Source organism: Talpa occidentalis, unplaced genomic scaffold (assembly GCF_014898055.3).
Source record: "Talpa occidentalis isolate TD23 unplaced genomic scaffold, MPIMG_talOcc4v2.1 talOcc4.5, whole genome shotgun sequence".
Taxonomy (NCBI): domain Eukaryota; kingdom Metazoa; phylum Chordata; class Mammalia; order Eulipotyphla; family Talpidae; genus Talpa; species Talpa occidentalis.
The window spans coordinates 47,839,454-47,861,942 of record NW_023604861.1 but is presented as its reverse complement, the minus strand read 5'-3'; the positions used below and the strand labels follow the sequence as shown (position 1 = coordinate 47,861,942).

At 43.3% G+C, this 22,489-nt stretch overlaps 1 protein-coding gene across 14 annotated transcripts in view; it reads left to right on the top strand.

Annotated features, from left to right (window-relative positions):
* Positions 1-22,489, top strand: part of SLC7A1 (solute carrier family 7 member 1) — a 67,274-nt gene that overhangs the window by 6,491 nt on the left and 38,294 nt on the right. For 8 of the 14 annotated variants that reach the window (XM_037527088.2, XM_054701979.1, XM_054701977.1 and 5 more), the window contains one exon: positions 11,321-11,391. The exons of 1 other annotated variant lie outside the window; for it this stretch is intronic. The gene's annotated coding sequence lies outside the window, so the exon portion shown is untranslated. 5 more of the 14 variants (XM_054701974.1, XM_054701973.1, XM_037527092.2 and 2 more) reach the window with 5 other exon arrangements.

Genomic DNA, 22,489 nt, shown 5'->3' with positions numbered 1-22,489 from the left:
AGCGCTGGGGATCGAAAAGGCGCTGCAGAGGCTGCGGGCAGCTTTGCAACCTAGCGCTCAACACTGCGCCACCGAGGAGGCCCTTGTGGTTAACATGTTACACCTAAAGTTACAGAGGGACAAGGAACTCCTTTTCCCAACTTGACCAGTTGTTTCTATTTGTTCCTTTTGTTTTGTCCATCCATTGATCTGTCTCTATGCATGCCCGTATATATTTTTTTCTAAGCCACTGAGAATAGTTGAAGACATCACACCCTTTATTTACCCTTACAAAACTTGAGTGTGCATTTTCTAAGAAAAAGGATGTTCTGTTACGTACCCAGACGCGATGGCAAAATCAGGAAATTTAACAGTGATACACATTGTTATCAAGGCTGTGGGTCTTGTTCAACCTTCACTTTGTCCAAGTGATACCCCTTTCAGCTGCATGTCTGTTGGAGTCTTTCAAAGGAAAATTATGATCTAATTTTCTATCTCCTAAGCTTCTTTTAAGAAAAAAAAAAGGCTCTGAAAAAGAAAAAAAATCATTCTAAAAGTTAGAATGCTCATTGTGAAAAATTTGGAAACTACAGAAAACTAAAAGAAAAAAATTAAAATGTTACGTAACTGCAGCACAAAGTTTTAGTGTTCAGCCAGGCGAAGGGCTTTGGAGAAAGGTGGTTGGAAAGACTTCTTCAGCTCGGGGTGATCATGGGCTGTGGGGAGGAGCAGACTCCCGGTCATGCCCTTGCCCAGGATTTGGGCAGTTGCCCACCTGATCAGGCAAACTTAACCACCTCAGGGTGGGCTAGGGTGGGGACCCAGAACTTGTGTAAGACTTGGAAAGCAATGTTGCAGGTTCTCTCACGCCTGCTGTCTACCCCAGGCTTCCTACACGTCGCTGAGATCAGGGGTGGGTGCGGGGGCTCTTGTTGAATATTTCCTGGTTATTTAATTTTGTTGTTAAACTTGCCTTTTGTTAAACCGTTAGACTCCCTGCTCTAGGTCAGTGAGGAAATAAGAGGAGAAATTATAAATTGTGTGTTTTTTTTTTTAATTGTGAATTTTGTTCTTCGTTAGCTACTGCGCTGCTCAGAAATTGCTAGGGGATGGTCTCAAGACTGTTGTATGAAGTTTGGATCTTGCACCTGCATTTTTTCGAGATGGTCTCCTTCATCGGGACCAGCAATAATTGAAAGGGGCTCTACTTTTTTCCAGCCTGGAAGGGGTGCTTGCTGAGTGACTCTTATTTGGGGAATGATTTTGTTTTTAGGACCTACAGTTGCTGAAACAACTCATTTGTACCTCAGTTTCTCTAAGCTGTATATATGTATATGTATATATATACCTACATTGTGTGTGAAAAAGAGCCTCTGAAGGTCATGATCAAAAGCCTCAAGTATTTTTCCATGTTTGTTTTTTCTTCTCCTGCCGCAGACCCTCTCCTTGAAGGAGCTGGCCTTGAGAGTGACTGTGGTGGGCAGCCGCCCAGACCGCGCACCCCCGCTGAGGCCACATAACTTCTAACCTGGATGGGCCAGGACTGGAGGGCTGCTCTTCAAAGGAACCCTTTGAAGTGCAAACATTTCCTTTCCTGAAAAGAAGGGAAATGGAAATGAAAACGTATTGTTCTGTGTAGACAATGTTCTTTTGGATCAAAGAGGGAGTGGGACTTATAAAGGGAGAGTCACAAATGAGACCTTAATGTGGCAGGTGAAGGTGTGACTATGTTGATGTCCACTACCCGGGGGTGTCCAGGATCTGTTATTGGTAAGATTGCATCTTCCTCCTTTGCCCCCTTAAATTGCTAAATCTGTGTCTACTATATGATATCTAACACATTATATTTAACTGTGTTTGGCTTCCCTTTTCTGTTTTGTGGTAAGCAATTAGAAAGATCTTTTGGGAAATCATAACTCCATCCACCATAGGACATGTGATCATATGGGGAAAACTTTACTGTTAAAATTGAAAAACTGGGGCCTCCCCTGGTGGCGCAGGTGGTTGAGCGCCACACTGTGAAGCTGTCCGCAGCCTCTGCAGCGCCAGTTCGATCCCAGCCAGCCAGCGAGGGGCCCGCACATCGTGGCAGACCTCTCCTGTCTCGCCCGCTGCTCCCCTCAGCAGTGTATTTCGTCACTCTGTCTGTTCTGTTCCCCGCTCTGTCTCTGGTGAATCCTCTCACCCTCCCACGCATCTGGCCTGTACCCCGGTTCTTGTGTAAATGAATAAATAAATCTTTAAAAAAAAAAAACCTGAAAACCTGTATGCAGCTTTGATATTCAGTGTTACTCGAATGAAATATCTGTATTTGCACAGAAAGAAAACACTGAAAACTGCACATTGTTTCCTTTATTGCTGTATTTGCAGCACCAGAGTGAAGAGTAAATATTTTGTTGAATGAATGTTTTTATAATTAGTAAAAGAATATTTTAAAGGAGGGATGTCATTGTCCTGAATATAACATTTTGGCAGGTGGAAAGAACAATATGTTATTTATTGTTCTTTGTGGCATTTTTAACTTGGAGTTTCTTTTGCACTTTGATACAAACGTGTCATATTTTGTACTTTGGTACAAATGATACCATGAACTAGTGACTTTGCCATTTCTAATTTTGGAGTAATCTGGTCTTGTTAAAATTAGTATTAGGATATTAAGAAGTTTTTCCCAAGTTGATTATTCACAGATGGAGTAAAATCACAATGACTTACATGCTCTGTAGCTCATGTACCATTGGAACAATCTGTCCTGAGAGGTTTTGCCTGATTTGCACAGGATATCTCATCTTTGGGCATCCATACCACCAAGACATACTGACTGGGCTGTACATCTTCCTGATTTTAGTTTACAAAGTTCTTTGAAAACACAGCATCTCAGTCTTACCTGCCCTATAAGCTGGTATTGTGACATTGTGGAGAAAGAATGAATTTTACAGCCACCTTTACTTCTCCCTGGTGGTATCATTTCTTTCTTATTTCAGAAGGCTGCAGACACTTAGGTTTCAAAAACGGATAGGCAGCCTCTTCGCTGTGCTGTCTGCACAGGACCCTGGAAGCTCCCTCCTTGGGAGAGCTTTCTTCGGACATGTGTGGAGTAGGGTTACTGGTGTCCACATGCTAACTCTCCCAAGGGGGGCAGGGGCTCTCAGATGTCTTTGGCTGCAGTCTATAATGAGAAATAAATTTACACTGTGATCAGATACACACTGGGCATATTTATTGTATTTATACATATGTCACCTCACTTTAAAGTTCGCTGGACTAAGAGATGGGGTAATTCTTTGTCTAAACAGGTTTGGACACAGGCAGTGAGGGATGAGCAGGTAGAGGTTTCTTTTTGTGGTGATTTGAAGGTTTCTGACTGAAATGAACATTTGTGATATTCCCACAGTGGCAGATAAGGAGTATAAGGTAAGGCCTGTGTGTGTGCTTCTGGTATGGCTTGTTGCTTATGCAAACTGGGGTAGGACTGTCCTCAGCTGACCTCACACACTGGTATTTTGAAGGTGGCCTGACCAGTCTGTGTGTGTTTTTTTCAGAGATGGTCCACACATTTGTTAACTTTAATGCTTGGACTTTTAAAAAATTTTATTTTGCTTGTGTGATGTGAGGAAGAACCTACCTGAAAGATGATGTGCTTTCTTTTTTCAGAATTTGTGGGAAGAGGGAGAAAAGATACTCTTAGAGAAATATTTTTGGACTTCCAAGTCTGATGGATTAAAATTCAACAGAATACTGAAAATATAGAATTAGCAATAGCAGTCATACCATTAAATTGTCCTCTTTGAGGAGGTTGAATGGATTTTACATACATTTAAACCTTGCTTGATTAGTGTTTGAATTTTTTGGGGGGCTTAGAAAATAAGTATTCTCCAACAAATCAGTGTATATAATTAAATCAAAGGAATTGACCCTACCAAACAAGAACTTAATGGCATAACAGAACTTGAACAACATAAATTGCCTAGTTTATTGAAACTGTACAGATATGTCTTCATTTTTACATACTACTTTTATTTGCTATGCTTCTCAATAAAAAAATTATTGTAAGAATTCAGAGTACTTTAAGTCCTTTAAAAATTCATCTGTAAGTGACAAATATTACCAGTTGTTAGTACTTTGGAGTACTACTCATGAACTTGATTTTATGCTGTTGTATCTGTTGATATTACGTGAAATAGGAGATACTCTGTATAAATCTGTAACCTTGATTTTTTTTTAACAATTGCTTTTTTGTTTTTAACTTTTGCTGGAAGAGAGTCCTTTTCCATTTGCTTTCTCCTGAGAGTGAGCCCGACAATTCCAGCATCAAGAGGAGGTGTGGGGCAGAACATTCATTAATCTGTATTGAACTGGAAAGAACATACTGCTAGTCTCAGAGTTGGATACAGCAGAATTTTGGAAAATTTTCAGATGTAATTTGCATTAGAATTCAGGCCTAGTTACTGAAAAGACTCAGGTCTACACTCTGGTGAATCAAGGTGAGGACATTGTCCCTTTAGATACCTCGGGAGGCTGGGAAGGGGGTGTATGACTGGGAGGAGAGCACACGCACACACATTCGTGGCACTTGCCTGTTTGCTCTGGCTGCCTGTTAGCTGTCCTATTGAGGATCTGCAGGGGAGAATCATCCTAGAGGCTACCTTCTGTGTTGGTGGTAGATATGAGCTTCTTCATAAGGGCTGCGATTCTGCCCTCGCTCCCCTAGGTCCTAGCAGAGGGTCTCTCCCCAGCGAATGTGACTGTGTCTAGGGAGGAAATAACCATCTTGCCCTGGAGGATGGAGGGAGGGAAGTGATCCCTCTGCACTGATGCTTTGTGGGAGCAGCTAGCACTGCCTGAACTTCAGATGGGGAATGACTTCAGTGGCTCTTCTCCCTTCTGCTACAATTGCCCTTGAAGCCCATGCGGCTCCATGGCCTTGAGCTAAAGGTCTGGCTCACTTTATTATGCATGAGGGCTTGGGCTTGGACTCATTTAAAATTCTGTGGCCTGAGGACCATATCCCTCTTGGATCTTGAGCTCACTGAAAGCCTACACCTACAGAGGCAAACTGTACACTAATAAAAATGTAAACCTAGGGATGAGACTTTTCTGGAAATGTAGCACACAAAACAGGAAACATCATATTATATTGTGCCCGTTGGGTGAATTTTGTGGTAAGTGTGTTTGTTATAAAAGACATAGGTAGTGTTGGGGGAAGGGACAGGCAACCCGTTTTATATCGTGGCTGCCCTGTAACAGTAGGTATACACAGGGATTAGACAGAGGTGGCAATAGGGGTAGGCTTTTAGGAGAGAGAAAAAGACATTTCAGTGAATGAATATATGTTAAATAATTTGTGTAATGTAATAGTGACTTTCATGTCCTCAAGTCAAATTTCATGTCTTTAAACTCTCTAGATCAGGGTGTATATAGAAACTTTGTCCTGGCGGCATCTCACTGAAATAAGATAATGATTCAGTGGATCTGGGCTAGGCTCCTGAGATCTCTAAAACAGCAGAAACCTGAAACTGCTCAAGGGAGCCCTGAGCTGCCCAGTCTTGTGGCTCCTGCACCAGGAGAAGTACCTGGTAGTGACTTGATGCCCAGCCAGTATTTTTTCAGCAGAAATGAGGCAATTGCTGTCCCCAAACCCATTTACTTTAGGGCGTAGTGGTCCATTCGTGTATTCACTTCAGATTAGCCTGGTTATCTATTTGCAGCCAGCTACAGAGTGTTGAGTTAGAGTGCAGAGGTGGGGCGCCTAACAGTGGGGAGAAGTGATAGCTGAGGCCCTGGCAGCGAGAGAGGGCCGGAACAGCAATAGAGATGCTACAGCTAAAGAACCACTGAGGTTTGGGACAGTTTAGCAGAGGGTGGCTAGTATCCCCCCTCATTTCAGGAGGTCTGTGTACCTGACCAGCTGCAACTCTGTGCCTCAGTTACCCCATTTGAAAAATGGGGAAAGTGACAGTCCGCTTTGTAGGTTGTGTTGAAGATTAAACATATGAAATGCATTTAGGACATTGCATGGTGTTCAGTAAATGTGAACTCTAATTAGGATTGGTGTATAAAGAGTTAAGCTTTATCCTTGAGTGCGCTTTCTGCCAATTAAAAATTCCATTCCCAAGGTTGCACGCACATGAGTTGTTAGTTTACTGGTGAAGGAGTAGGTGTAAATGAACATGCAAAGTGACTCCTCTGAAGGGCCAGGAGTGGTGAAATGAGCTAAATAAAGGTTGCTACTTGTTCTCGCTAGTCAGGAAATTTTTAATGGAAGAGGCAGTTGTCAGGGGCTTTGTAATTAGTGGGGGTGGGAAGAATTTCTTGGTGCCAGAGCTGGGCTAGGATGTGAGGTTCCAGGGGTTCCTGCTTGAAAGAACTGAAACCAGTAAAACAGCAGGTGAGGAAATTGAGACACAGTTTAAGGTGTGAAAAATGCCTGTACAGGTCTTGGTTTGTGCCATCTAGTGCAGGGTGTGCTCCTTAGGTGTGTTTGTGGGTCATCCTAGCATGGCAAGTGGGTAGCTATTAGAATGGTGGCATTTTATGAATGTGATGGGAAGTCGGATGTGACAAAGGGGAAGGAGGGAAGCAAGCTGCTTAACTCTGCTTCGTAAAAGGTGACTGGAGCCTGTAGTCCTTTGCTTCGTGCTGCCCAGCCACTGACGTCCTCTTTGGGATTCATCATGGCCTCCTCCCCATGTGCCCCCAGGCTTGTCTCGCTGTCGGTTAGACTTGCTTACAAGTCCAGCGAGACCTTCATGCATGCCCCCAGTCTACCTGCGAACTCATGTGATCCTGGGCAAGACTGCGTGCTCAGGGTCTTGCGCTCTGTCTGCTTTTGGGTTTGGAAGGGTTCAAAGTAGGATACTTTTTTTGGGCTTTCTAGCCTCAACATGAAATCTGTGACATTCCATGATTGTGGATCCACTAAAGAACTCTGTAGTTTGGTGTTCAGATTATAAAAGTGGATGTTGGATGGAAGCAGTAGTAATTGGGTGTTGCTGAAACAAAAGGTCAGGTGTTAGGATGATGGCAAAAGTTTTGATAAATGTAACTGATGTTTGCTTCATCTGACTTTGCTCTCATCAGCCCAGACTGTTGTGCAGGTGAGCCTGCGCAACTGGAAGGAGCAGAAAGCTTTTTTTTTTTTTTTTTAAAGCACCTGGTACCAGCATCCATATGGTTCACCAGACTCATTCCCCCCACCCCCTACCAAGTGTCTGTGCTGGTCAAAATAGCACATCTCCTCACTGTGTCTCTGGAAAGAGGCAGTAGTCCTGGACTAAGTGTTCACGGTCTGGTGAAGTGCTGATGGATACTTATCCATAGATAAGAACTTCTAGCAGAGACAGCTGGTCAATGGCATCAGGCCCTGTGCAGCCGAGTCCTGCTGTGCGGGGCGTCTTCTGTGGAGGTTTTGGAATGTTGGGATAGGCCATGAGAAGTGTCAGTTCCAAACTATCTCCCCAGGGAGGAAGCCAGAGAGAGGTTATTTTTCAAAAGGATCAGCCAGCCACACACATCAAAATATATACAGCCCTCATCAAAGCAAAAAGCAAGCGAGCTTGCCTGTTTCCCCTCCACTTGAGTTCAGGACAAAGCACTCCTGCAGCAGCAAAGCCTGGCTGAAGTTGTGCTGTGAGGCCCAGAAAGAGCTGCCCTCTGTTGGAAATGTTTCTTTTGGAAAATCTTCAGGGCCTTGCCTCTGCATCTTCCCCATCTCCTTTGAGAGACATCCTTGTCTTTAGTGGAATAAAGGAAAGATGACTAAAGACATGAGGGTGAAGGGAAGGTGCCTTTCCAGAAGTCTGCCATTCGCATGCAGAGAAAAGAGCAAATGTAACTGATGTTTGCTTCATCTGACTGTGACAGAACCTATGGGGTGGTGGTAGTTTTTTTTTAAATTTATTTATTTATACAAGAACTGGGGTATAGGTCAGAGGCGCGGGAGGGTAAAAGGATTCATCAGAGAGAGTGGGGAGCAGAACAGGCAGATGGACTGAAGACACTGCTGAGGGGAACAGCGGGCGAGACAGGAGACGTCTGCCGCACCATGTGGATTTCTCCCTGGCAGGCCGGGAATCGAACCCTTGCTGCAGAGGCTGTGGACAGCTTCACAGCGCTGCTCTCAACCTGCTGCGCCACCGGGGAGGCCTGGTGGTGGTTATTGAGCGATCACTGTTTTTATTGTTGGTGGATCCTCAGGGTGCATAGAGCACCTGTCTTCTGAGAAGAGAGCACTTCAGAGTGGATGGTCCTAGACTCACATTCTCTCTGCGCCTGTTCTTTCACCAGCATTAACTTCAAGGAACATCCCCCCTCCGCCCGCCCCCATTAAGGGCGTTTTATCCACAGTCCTTTAGATCTGCCTTAGTGGACATGATATGGTCAATGACAAAGCATTCTTACTTAGATGTGTGTGTATAAAAATAACACGCCTTTGTATTGAGCAGTGCACACTCAGCTGTATCACCAAGTTCATGTAAGGTTCAGAGGAGGACAAAGGATGGCAAATAGTCAGGTTTGCAAAAAAAAAAAAAAAGACTCCCATTGTATGGTCGACATTCAGATGTCTTAAATATCTGCTCTCTGGGCAGAAATCCAGTCAGGATTGTGTTACAGAAGAGGGGAAAGTTCTAATTTGGAAGTCCCAAAGAAACCTTCATTTTCATTTGGGATGGAGGAGATTTCACCAGAGGGTTGGGACTGCGTGGCCTGGCACTGCTACCAAGACAAAGATGTGATGAGAGTTTAAAACTACTGCAGGCCACGCTGAGGCTAACCGCAAATTTGTCAGCCTGTTCTGAAGTCAGAACTTGTCTCTTGTCAGGATTTTCAAATGTTTTAAAGTAAATAGAAAGCAAATATTGTTACTTTCTACAATTGGTAACTAACTGACAGAACCAGAGGGAATAGAGGAGGAAAAGCAAGTGACTAGAGAAGAATGTTGTTATGCACACTTGCGAGGTTCAGGGGAGCCGGGGTGTTCAGGGTGATTACGAGTCTTTTGAAAATGCTGTCATGAGACTTACCTCCTCACAAAGCTTGCTTTGTGAGCTTCTCTGGTCAGGACTCTTGGCCAGAGTGGACAAGTTTGAGAGTATTATGCCTTATGTTCTTGGCTCCCCGGATTTGAACTGTGTGGCATTTCAGAGAGGAACAGGACAAGCTTGGTGCCCGGGATGCCCAGCTGAGCCTCTTGTTCTACACTGTGTTGTTCATTGAAAAGTGACTTGCAAGCCAGCTCGGGCACAGCCCTCTCGGCTGGATTAGGAGCCTTTCTCGCTGCCAGATTTTCATCCATCTTGCTCTGTCTTACTTGGGACTTCAGAGGTTCCTTCAGGATCACTACTGCCTGCAGTTCATGCCCCTCGCTTCTCTGGCCACGCAGTGTCCTCTGCAGCCTCTCCACTCCATGAGGTGCTTGTCGCTGGCTCCTGCTTTTGGATCCACTGAGGAAGCCTGTTGAATGAGGTGCCCTGCTCCTGCAAACCCTGACCCAGGGCGTGGGAGCACTGAGTCAGAGCTGGAGTCTAGCCAGTCATTGGCTAGAGCTGTGGAGAAAAGTCTGGGAGGCCTTCAAGACCAGAGTTAGCCTGGAGAGAGGGTGGCCACAGAGCCTAGATGCAGGTAAAGGGAGCCTTCGGCCCTCTTAGACTGTACCCTTTGTTAGCAGTTTGAAGCTCACCAGTTCTTTTTTATTTTTTAAAGACCGTATTATTTATGGAATTTTATTTGAATTATAAAAGTGATCTTGTGTTTCACTACTGATATTTTGTGAAGTTTCATATTGGTGTTTAAATTTAGGTAATTAATAGAAAGGGCAACAATGGAGATAGGCAGCCAGGGCTAGGGTTCCTTGACCGAGAGCTGCCTGGATGGTTGGTGGGAGGGTCCCTGCTTGAGCTGCTGTGCCGACTGGTCACAGGGATCTGCTCCAGGCCTTCACTGATCCTTGCATGGACACCACCCGCCAAGGGGTTAAGGGTTGGAGGGAAGGGCCGCCCAGTGCTCTCAATATGGGCTGCACACTCGGGCACTAGTCATTCCTTCCCTTTGTATATCCCTCCTCATTTTTTTGTTTGTATTTGAACAAAGAGACCACAGTACACTCACCCAACAAAGTTCCTCTGCAAGTAAATAGGTGAGGCCAACAACACAGGTGCGGCAGATGGTTGCCTAGCATTTCTGATGTCCTGCAGTTCCACGCTGCACGCGTTTGATTTAAAATTACTTTTGTTGGTGTCAGCCTTTAAAAAGTAGGGAGAATTTGGGCCCCACAGTGGTGAAATGCAAGTGACTGACTCCTGATTTTAAGACTGTATCAATGGCATGAACTAATTCCCTGTTAAAAAATCAGCCAGTTCTGTCTGAGATAGTTGTGTGTTCCTCCTACCTGCAGAGGGCGTTATATTTCTGAATCCTGAAAGTCCCATGTGCTTATGCCCTTGCTCAGGAGACCAGTGGGCAATGTTTAGCGTTAATGATGTTTGGTGAACGTTAATAATAAAAAGCGCATCGTGAGCTCTGAATGGAGAGCTTTGGGCTGATAGGTCTCTCCTTGGAAGTTGCGCGACCAAGGCAAACCCTAACTGGCACCAGGAGCCCCCTTGTGAGGACAGAGTATCCCTTAGGGCCAGGTTTGAAAAAAAATAGCAGTAAGAACATTGACTCCATTTGGCATTGAAACTTCAGGCATTGGTATGAAAAACCTTTTTTTTTTTTTTTTTTTGTACTTAAACTTTTAGCTTTTAAGTATCATAAAACACCTAAAAGTTTAACGGTAGAGAGCCAGTATGTTTGATTTATGCCAAGTCATTGCATATCCAAGCGTTAAGTACAGCTTTTTTGGTCCAGGCTTGACTTGTTTGTAAATTCTAGATTTGGAGCCTTTTAGCAGAATGGAGTTTACCTAGTAGTAAATAAAGGTTTCTTTTCAAAAATTTAAAATCTATTGGGGATTTATTAATTTAGAAGCAGTATACAGTGCTCTCTCTTTTTGAAAATGTATTGCGTCTTTTTTTTTTTTTTTGAAGTTTACCATTCTGATAAGGCATCCTTGGTATTTCTTCCAACACAGATGAAGAGAAATTGGCACAGAATTGAATAATACTTTTGTGTATAAATAACAAAATCAGATGTTCTTATATGTTTGTTTGATTAAGCACTGTAGTAACAAAGAATAGTCACCCAGTTACATATAGAGGTACAGAAAAACTGCATTCTGCACTTTAGATTTGCTTTAATTTGAAAGTGGTTGCCTTTCTTCTCTTCTTTCTGTGAATCTTAATGTGCTCTGTCAGGTGAAAAAGTAGGCATTTTTGTTCATTTGTTTGCTTTGGGTCCAACACAGGTATACTTCTGATTCCTGCCTCAGATAATCTTCAGCTGACAAACCAGGAGCAAAGAACATCAGCTATTGTGGTGAGTGCCACGAATGTTAATGTTAAGACTTACCCCAGACTTTAATTTTCAATAATTATGTCAGATTTAAAATTTCAAAACAAGCTCTTTGAGAAGTCCAGTTGACCCTTGAACAATGCAGGGGTTAGGGACACTAACCTCTCAAACAGTTGAAAACCTGCTCATAACTTATGACCCTCCCAACACTAAACTACTAATAGATTGCCGTTGAGCAGAAACCTTACTGATAACATAAATGATTAACACGTATGTGATATGTACTGTATACTGTATTCGTATCATAAAGTAAACTAGAGAGAAGAAAATGTTAAGAAAATCGTAATGAAGAAAAAAGACATTTACAGCATTGTATTACATTTATCCATACTGTAAGTTTACATCATCTGTTTACAAGAAAACCGGTGTGGACCCTTGCTGTTCAATTCTGTGTTGTCAAGGGTCAAATGTATAGCGATCATTTCCTTATTCAACAAATGCAAGTTGTGCGCCTACAGGTGCTAGCACCAAGTCACCAAAGTGCTTAGCCTTATGGGCAATTCCTTGGGGTTTTGTAGGTTAGAGAACAATACAAACACTTGGCAAAAAATTCAGTTTGTTTATGATTAAACTAACCCAGAGTCTTGTCACCTATTTTCATTTGAAACTAAGTTCTTCTATTATTAGACTAAAACTGTTCACAATTGCCTCTTTGCCTGATTAGACAAGTCGTCTGTCCTCAGCCTTCACCCCCTGTTGTCTCTGAAATCTTTAGTAGGGTTGGCCAATCCCTTGTCCTGGAGATTCTCCTTTACTGAGTGTGTTATAGGAGACCTCCTCCATGCACAATGTATCAAGCCAGGAGCCACGCTTTACTGCTAGGTGTGCAGAAATGCTTTTGTAGAGAGGTGATCTGTGGAAATCAGGGCTCACGGTAAGGGACAGGAAGGTGTGGGGTGGAGGTAAGGTGTTCAGGCCTGAACCAATGACACCAAGCAAGCTAAGGTTACCAGATTTAGCTACTAAAAATACTGGGATGACTGGTTAACTTTAGATTATAGGTAAATTATGGTATCTTTTTTAGTATAAATTCTTAATCTAAGAATTTATTTGTTGGCAATATTTGGGACATAATTTTAATAGATTTGGCATATACTTATATTAATCCATTATTCACTGTTCACTTGAAATTCTGGTTTATCTGGGTGTCTGTATTTGATGTGGCAAATCTTTGCCAAGCTGCTATTCTGTTTTGGCTCCATGTTTGGCTCCTGGCACACCCTGGAAGGGGAGAGCATGGGTCCTGCAGGAGAAATGCAGAATCACACACCATTCTTGGCTTCAGAGAAGTGATCTGCTTTTGGATTCTTTTTAAAAATTGCTCTTTTCTCTTTACTAGAGTGATACTTCCTCCTGCAGCTCCCAGAATGTGATTGTTCTGCACAGTTCTCCTGACAGCTTCCTTCTCTCCCAGGGCTCACTTGTCAGCACTTAAACTCAGCACAGACCCTGTCTAGAGTCTTTTCAGAGACTCATATACCTGGCTTCTTGCCAGGTATCTCAAGTGTTCTGCTGGGCACAGGACGTTTGGCACTGTGTTTTGATCTGAGAACATTTTGACTCTGTGAATTGAAATACTTTATCTAAAGTATCTCAGGTGAATTTTTGATGAAAATCTTTGATCAACCTCAGTTTGTCATTGTTTTTAGAACAAACTAGTTAGATCTTGTGTTTTTATGAATTTGTTTTCATCAGTGTAAATTATTTTCCATTTCAATTTTTAAGAAAGGTTTTCTGCCATTACTAACCCTTTATTCACAGCAAATTTTCCTGGATTTTGGCTTCTGCCACTGTTTCTTTTGTGTTCCTTTTTTGAAGTCCAGTCTCCCTAGATCTGATTTTGTAGATTTAAAATTTTAGCATAGTGGGTTGTCCTTTGTCAGGTGTGTGTTTGTTGGCGAGCTGGTATGATTGGCTAGCTAGCTAGCTAGCATGCACCAGCACTCACATGCTTCTGATACAAACCAGAACACAGATATAAACCAGAGCAGAGAACAAAAGGTAGAGTGTAATGGCAGGGCTCCTGTGTCTTACTTAGATCTCAGCCTCTCTTCGAACTCAGTACCTCTAAACCTGAACTTAGGATTTCTCTGACCAAATTCATCTTTCTTGATATTACTTCTCTGTGGATCTTCAGTCTTCCTGACATTCAGACTTGAGGTTTGGCATTTCCTTTGACTCATTTCTCGCTCTAGCCTCTAGTCTTAAGTAATTTATTGCACCCTGTCTATCCTCCTTCCCCACCTTCACATCCATCTTCTTTCCATTCTAGTCCCACTCTCCTCTTGCAGTCACCTCCTTAGGGGTTTCTTTCAGCTTCCCAATCCTAGGGTCTTTCTGAAATCCTCCAGCAGAGTCTTCCTGTGTGGTTTAGCCTATGTCTTTTCTCCCCGGTTAAATTAAAAGCCTCTCCTGAGGCAGGGACCATGTAACTGTGTCTGTCATCTGAGTTCCTGACAGAGTGTGTGAGCAGGGGGCATCCTTAGTAAGTGACCCCTGGATGAAGGATCCCGGCTCTGCTGCTGAGATAGGAGTGCGGGTAGGAGCTGGCAGGTTGGGCTTCTCTGGATGTCTCTGGGTGTGGCTGTGACACCCACATTAGACCAGGTGGTTCAGCCGTGACTCCCGCCCCCAACTGCCTTTGGTGCCTGTGTCATGCACCCCACAGGTGGCCTTACCTCTGGGAATGAGTGCCCCCCCAACTGCTGACCATCTGGCATCCTTCCCCATGACATTTTACTTTGACCTTTCCTTTGAAGAAGGGTTTTGAAGCAACATTGTACATGTAAAGGTCAACAAAGAAGAGTGGATGATACCTAAGTTAAAAGGCAGGAAGTGAGGCTGCTTATTATAACCATGTTGGAGGGGGCGAGCTGAAAAAGAGTGCCCTTGAAATTATTCTTTAATCATTTGCCTTTAGAGATGTAAAGTGGGACATGGAAAACAAACATTTCTATTCAATGTATACACAGTTTGGTAAAACAAATAACTGGGCTTTGTGAGAGTCCAGACGTCCTGGAAGGAGGAAGGCATCCTCTCAACTGGGCATTGTGTTTCCGCCCAAGTTCACAGTGGAAGAAGTCGGAGCGGCCACCGCTGCACAGGTGAAACAGAAGCATTGCGCTTGCTCCATGAAGGTAAAACCTCCAGGTTTGGCCCAAGAGCCAAACCAGATGTACAGGCTGCTGGTGGAGTGGTGGTGTCCTTCCAGGAGGTCACCTGCAGCTCAAGCATGTGACCTGCTCTCTTTAAAGGACACTTTGCTGAGATCCAGAAGGGCCGAAGTCACCGCCAGCTGCCAACACTCACACATACTGCAGAGGACTTTAGGTGTAACTCTGTAGGAACTGGAAATTTAATAATTTGAAATATCAGTGGTTTAGAATGCAGTCATTATTCTACTGTTTATATATGTGCATATATATAACATTATATATTAGTTATCTCTTTTATAAGTTTTAAGTCAATTTTAATATTTCTGGGCTGCAGCCTTCAAATCTGTCTTGTTTCTCCATTCTTTGGTCCACACAGTAGGGAATAGGCAGAGATGGGTGGGGAGGAGAAGAGGAGGTGTTATCCCAGCTTTTAGATTAAGCATGAAGCAGGGTTGGGTGGCTTGTCCGAGACCACATCTCCAGAGCCAGACAGGCCTTTTCTGAGTCTTCATCCTATCAGTAAGCAAGTGTTAAATGGGACATAGGAAAAGTTTTTTCTATTCAATATGTACTTAGTTCAATAAAATCAGTAATGCACCTTGATAAGTATTAACAAACTTTCCCCCCCAGGTGCACAGCAGGCCTGACCTTCTCTTCCATCCAAGTTCAAGGCAGAGGAGGCTCAGAAGAGTGACCGCTGCACTCAGAGCCATTTCATCTTTTGCGAGAGTGTCATGAACACACCTGCTAGGGAGTCACACTCAGGCTGGAGCTCCTAACTCTCTTCATCTTGTTGGTTAATCTAGGTAGTGCCATTGTGTGAATGAGCTGTGAGACAGCTTCCTGTTAGGTCACAAAGCCATCTGTCCCGCTTCTGACCTTTCTTCCCCCCTTAGCCTTATTTTGTGCCGTGTGACTGCGATGGCTGTGGACAGGCTAAATGGCAGCCTGACCTGTGTCAGCCATCACGGTAGGTCCAGGAGGACCTGACTGAGTGAACACGACAGCCGCTCTGCTCCCGCAAGGCCCACTGCAAGTCAGTGCTCATTTTCAAGATGAGGATTGATTGTTCAGCTCCTGTGCACGTGAAGTGCAGTGCGCAGTGTCTGGGACACGCTGGCTTTTCAGATTTTATTAAATTGAAGATTTAAAAAAGTCTTTATAATGCAATATGATATTATAATGAATCACTAGAGTTTCTCTGGGCATTTCAGATACTCAGGTAAGTCTAGTGTAGTTCAGGAGCCATTCATTTCAGAGGGAGGAGGATGACTCTCTCAGGGGTGAAGGCCCTGTCTGCTCGGGGTTATAGTGGAGGCTTTGTGCTCCGAGGGGCCTGACAACCTACATTCCCTAGTTGGCATCAGTGGCTGCAAACATCCAAGCCCACTGCTCCTAAGGCTGTGGCCACCAGGCCCCTGCTGGGGGCAGATGGCACTAGCAAACTGGGTAACCTTAGGAGAGTTTCAAAAAGTAGCTGTTCACAGAGGCAGGGCCAGGGGCAGTGTGTAGGCAGCGTGGAGTGGTCCAATTGTGGTAGTACGTGGGGTGGGAGAGGGGACCCCCACAGCAGCCCTAGGAGGCAGGGCAAGATTTGGTGACCATAGCTGACTGTGGCGGTGATGAACTTTTCAGAGGTGTCCCTTCCTCCCCTGTGGCTCTCAGGGAGCCCGGATGTACACAGTGAGGCCTCCTGGTGGGCAGTGGAGAGGGTAGAGTGGCGCTGGAGAACAGAGGATGAGCTAGGAGGCCCTTGCAGCTCCATGTTTTGGTTTGCCAGACAGGACTCTGTTCTCAAAATGCTGTAGAAATGATTGGACAGACCCCATCTTGAAAGTGTTTAAGCTGATGGTTTCTTTGGCGAAATTCCTTCTATTATATGGAAGCCTGAAGACCTGTGTTCACGGACTTCAAAGTCATTCAGTGTGTTTGAACTTCAGTTGCCTCATTGATAAAATAAAGGCACAGATTAGGTCAGGGCTTAGAAAACTGGTCTGTAAAGGGCCAGATAGCAAATACTTTAGGCTTTATGGGTCATATGTGGTCTTTGTTAAATAATCTTACTCCCCCCTTTTATTTTTTTGACAAACTGTCATTGCAACTTGTCATTGCAAAAATGTGGCAAGTGCTGTATGTAGTTTGCCAGTTCATGAGCTACAAGATCTTTTCTCCCCCAAATGCTCTGTGTGTGTATGATGATTTTAGGGAGTGCATGGACATTTTTAACCTAATAGTATCTTAAATTCTAATGAATATCTTAGGTGAAACAGAGCTCACTCTGCTCAAACAGTAGCGTCACGTCCCTGCAGAAGGCAGGTGCACTCTCATAGTATAATGGAGCTGAGGATAGTGCCTGACACCAGATAATTTTGGTGGTGCTCCACTTATAAGAATAATACAGATTTTTGAAAAAATACTTACGAAAAGGTGAATTCCTTTAAAGAATAATACTATGGTTAACAATATGCTTTCTCTACAGATAAAGCACAGACTCATGAAGGTGGTAGATTTGGAGTATATAGGTTCATCTCGTAATTCCTTTGAAGCACTGACCCTCCTTGGTCATATATTTCTTATGGACCTGTTGGTGCTGTTTAAAACACTTGAAAATGTTCTCAAGTGTGTCAAGAAGAGATTTTGTTCCTTGCTTGCCTGAGATCACACAGAAAGTTTGGGGGAGAAATCAAAAGGACAGAACCATTTTTAAATTGACAAACACAAAACACAAATGAGTGCAGGGCCCTGCCTGCTTTGTTCCCCCCGCCCCCCTTCCCAGGGAGAATGGGTCCCTGGATTGGAGCCCTCTGGAATCATAAACCACTCCTTGCACATTACGTTTGCTTAATTCTACTCATGTAGAGTTCTACATTATGTGTAGACTTGCAATGATACAGCCAGTGATTTAGCCCCAGAATAAATTAAGTCTGTCAAGTACAGAAATTTAGAGTCCAAGGCTTCCAAGTACTTGCTTCATTCCCTTTGCTAATCACTGGGCTGGCACAGGCAGGCTCCTCTTTCCTCAACTTGGGTGGCTATAGGGGGGGCCCTCCCATATCCAAGACTCATTTGTCTTTCTATGTTTCATCAGCGCTGCCGTGGGGGACAGTGGGAGGAGAAGGGTGGGCTGATACCACCTGCAGGGAGTTGTACCCAGAGTTTGTAAAATGCTGACACTCATTTTACATAGCAGGCACTCACCTGCCAGGTGTGCCTTGGCAGACACAAAGCTACAAGCCAGCCTCAGGAGCGTTCTGAACACTCAGTGCAGGAAGTAGCTCCAAATTTGTTTCTGGTACGTTTTTCCTTCCAACTCCCCAAGTTGGTCATGTCTTTTCCCTGCCTCACTGGTGGTTTCTTTGTTCCTGCAGTGCGCCTTTATTAAATTTCTTACTGCCTGATGACCTTATGTTTTCTGATGGTTACTGATCAAAGCTACCTGTTTTCTCTAGCATGCAGAGCGTGAGAGGGAGGGGTTCTCTTTTCCCTGTATCCTGTTTGAGCTAAAAACTTAAACTGAGTTTATTATTTAAACCACCAAGTGCTGCAGTCTTCCTCAATTTTATTATTCTGTGCCCTGTCACCAGGAAATACTTAAGCTATGTGCTTAATGTTTGCAGTGTAACAGAGCAACAAAAGATGCAGTGATTGTAGGTGCTTATTAAATAGGACCTCAAAGCAAAGTGACTAATATAATACATGGCTTGTGCAAATAGAGTGAAAAATCCTCTTACTAAGTGTAACTATAGTTACACTGATTTATTTTGCGGGGGAAGGTACATAGTTTGATATGAGGCAAAGTTAGACTATATGGGGACAAGTGTTGCTGGTGTGTCAACAGATCTACCAAGGCCTGGGCAGGAGGCATAAGGGAATCCTGAGTATAAAGGACCATGGATTATATTTTCTGAGTCTCGGGAAAGTGTATACCTGTGTGTATGTAGGAGAAATCACGGTAGAGAGATCTTGAAGGTAGTTGGCCAGGATATGGCCAGCAGAGCCTGAGTTTAGCTCCTTTCCTCCCATCTCCTGGCAGACTGATGCCTGGTGCTCCTGGGCCCTTTGAGCTCTTCATACTTCTCCTTGTGCTTCACTGAGGGCTGGCCTTCCTCCCCCAGCCTCACCAAGACTTCGCCTTGGCCACAGTCTCCCTGACTATCCTAGGTCTGTGGCTCTGGCCTGAAATCCCACCAGGCTTCCTTTGTCTGCTGCTCATTTTGGAGGAGACCCTGCCAGTTTTCTTTTGCATTCATGTTTCATGAGTAGCTCATTTGCTTTTTTTCAATACATGTCACTTTCTCACTGACAGACTATTTTGTTAAACTCTTTGGGTCCAGTCACTGGCAGACAGAAACATCAAACGTGTCCAAATTCAGAATGGACACTCCAGTCTGCCCTAGCAGTTCATTACAGATAATTCTTTTTAAATATTGACAAACGATGTAATTAACATGTCAACTAATTCTTCACTTGAGCTGGAGAATTTCTTTAAAATAGCAGCTCCGCTGGCTGCGTTTATCTTTATGCCTCTTATTAGCTATTTGGCAGAGAAATTTCAAAATGCCTGTAAGAACCAGTGCAACTGAAAAGTAGTGTGAAGTGAAGAGAAAGTTTTTCTGAAGTTATGTCATTTATCAGTGGATGTCTCCGAGAATGGATTTATTTTTTAAAGTGCTAAAATATACCTCTATATAGAGCCCCGATTTATTATTTTTAAAAACAGTTTTGTGAGCTTAACTGTTGTTTCCTTATTGGAGAATCACCCCCAGTTGAGAGAGGTTGAGAACCCCTGCCCTGCACCTCCAGCCTCCCTCTGCCTGTCTCCCCCCTCCAGGAGATTTCTCCTGATGCCTAAGAATGGCCTGCACTGGCCTGTTGCAGTACACAACAACAAAGAAGGATTTTGTAGCCCTTCCTGTAGTTTTTCACCTTATAAGAAGGGGATGAATCATCAAATTGTGAGCCCAGTGGTCTCTTCCTTGATGCTGAATGGACTGGAGTAATTTTAATTATTGAAGGTTTGAGGGTGGGATAAACATCTTGCTGTTACTTCCTTGACCACATTTCCTTTAAAGTTTGTAATTTTCCCCCCTAATAAGCATCGCAGAACAACAAATGTCTCTGTAGATTGTGTGGTCTTTAAAATAGCTTATATGATTAAGTATTATGCTGCCTTAGGGAGTGGATAGAAATGGTGGATCTCAAGGGAAGGGGTAATCAGGGTGGACACTGGAAATTGGGAGAAGAGGTGACATGTTCACATTCTCAAGTGGACACTGGGAGCAGTTCTGTTAATTTGCTTGAGGAGCCATTGAGTGACAGCTGTAAAACCCACAGTCCTCGGTAAAAAGGAAGTAAGTGAGAATATGTATTGTCATAGAGCTATGAAAGTAAAGTGTGGGTCAGATGGAAATGTAGGGGAGCATGATATAGAAAAGTATTTTCGTTTCTGGCACCGTCCAACTCTGCCCTTCTCGAGTGTTTTATTTCAGTGTTTAAGGGTCTGGTCATTTCTGGGTAAATCCAAAATGCAGTTTCAAGACTGGAAAGCTAAAGGGAGCTCACTCTAAGTGTCTGTGGTCCAGAAGACCAATTCGGAATCTGCAGTTCAGGGTGTCGTGGGTGCCAGCTGGCAGCAGCTCTCGCGGGCCCTCATGGCAGGATCATCACAGAAAGAAAAGAAAGCTTCAGAGTATCTGAGGACAGTTTACGATCCTTTGGTGGTGCCCAGAGACCTGCCTTTTTGGTTCTGGGGACACTGAGCACTCTTGCACTTCAGGTCTTAATCCTAGTGTCCTTCTTTCTTCCTGAATAGGAAAATTATTTCTGTTAGCTCCTTTACAGTGCTTTTCAGCCTCTTAGCCCATGCTCCCTATCATATACACAAATCTCATCTAAAACATCCAAGCTGTTCCTACCAAAGAAAAAATTATGGTTTGCTTTTTCAGACGACAGATGCTGTCCTTCCAGGATTCTGACACCGCTTATCCTGTGGGAAGCTGCCTCGGCCGTCCCAAAGGAGTGCTGAGCCAGAGGCCTTGGTTGAAGTCAGTAGACTTGAAAATCCCCTTCTTGTCCTCAGTTCTGCTGAGAACCACCAGAGCCGACCCTCTTGTGGGACGGAGCGCTTGCTTGTGTAGTTAGGGCTCATTTTATTTTTAATTATTTACTTCTAATTATTGCTTTAGAAGTTCAGAAGTGTTACCTCTAGTTAGTATTTCATTCATTCTTTTTCTAAGAGGTACTCCCAATAATAGGATGTAAACTGTGAAGACAGGTATCCTCAGTTTCTGGAACTGATTCTGACACTGAAGACTTTTGAAGAATGAAGAACAATGAAAATTCACAGGCAGAGCAGTTATTTTAAGTTGTCAAAAAGTTGGGCATTATTATATTTAATAAAATAAACTGGAAAACATTGGTAGTGGTTCCTATCAAGGTACTTAATGTAAAGATCTGATTCCTGTTGAATTACGGATTGTTCAGTGGAAATATGTGTGCTGATGTTTTGGGTTATTTTATGTATCTCACATCTGCACCAGATATCCCCTATGATACAGAGCCACGTGCTGTTACAGTCACACATTTCCAGGCCTGTGTGCTCCTGGAAGCCCATCAAGGGTGGTGCTGGAATGCTGCTTGCTGTATTTATGAAAAAATGAAATAAAATTCTTTAGGTATGAGGTGTAGCGTTTCAATTACTCTGTTTTTAACAAGTGAATTTTCTAATCTGCAAAAAATACATCAATTGGAACATTCTTGGGTTATAGAAAAGCAGTACTAACGAATATTTGCTATGCATGCCAATCCCATTAATGCTGCTAAGTACAGCCTGGATTAATGTACTGCGTGCCTTTGGGGCTTGTAAGTGGAGCGTTACCTGCCTTTACAGCATGATGGGAAAGTGGGAGCAGTGCAGGGCTCACTGTCAGGCTGTTTGGTCATCTCTGAAGAAGTGCAGGGGGGCAGCTCTCCCCATTCTGAGCTTATGTTAGTGTTTATGTTCATTTCCTTTGGTGCCCCTTAAAGTCTCAGAACCCCCTTGTATTCTGAAAGACTACTGGGGACTTCAAGGAGCTTTTTATGTGCATTATTTGTACTAGTATCATATAAATTAACATGTAGAACAATTTGAAATATTTATATATTAATCCATCTAAAAATAGCAATAAGCCATTTTAACATAACATTTTAATGAAAAATAAGTACTCCCTAAAACAAAAGATGTCATAGGTGACATTGCTTTATGTACTTACACATTTCTTAAATGTTCAGGTTAATAGATGGCTCCTGATTCTTATGACTGTTTGTGCATCATTTGATGTATTGTTTTAGTTGAAGTATACAAAGAAACTAAGGCATCACAGATGGAAAAGGAGAAGATAATTGTTGGTATTTTTAATACTACACAATATGTCACAGGCAGTTACTGGTTTCATTATGGAATCTGAAACCATATCAGTGATTTTTTTTCTACTTTAAAATGTGTAGGTCTTGTTTGCACTTGAGTCAGTCTTTTACCCAGGCCTAATTCTGTCTAACCAAACTATTGTGTTACAGAATGATGCACATCTCCAGATGTTGACACACTTCATCATATAATATTTTTCTAAAATTTGCATTTGTTAATATCACCAACAGTGTCATCAGAAAGTTTTGGGAAGCTGTTACGGTCTTGGTGGCTGATGAAGTTTTCCAAAATTCTAAATGTTTTATCTGAAAGTTCAGATTTTTGTCACCGGCAACAAACACTGCCAGTTGGTTGCCTTCTAGATTCTGTTCCTTTTTATTCCAGAGTTCTCTTCCTAAGATACAAGTCCTGTCCTGACTTTTGGCTGTTCCTTCTTGGCTCTACTACAAGGATTTTGATGACTTGATCTCCAGTCTTTTGATAGTTTCTAGCCTTGTTT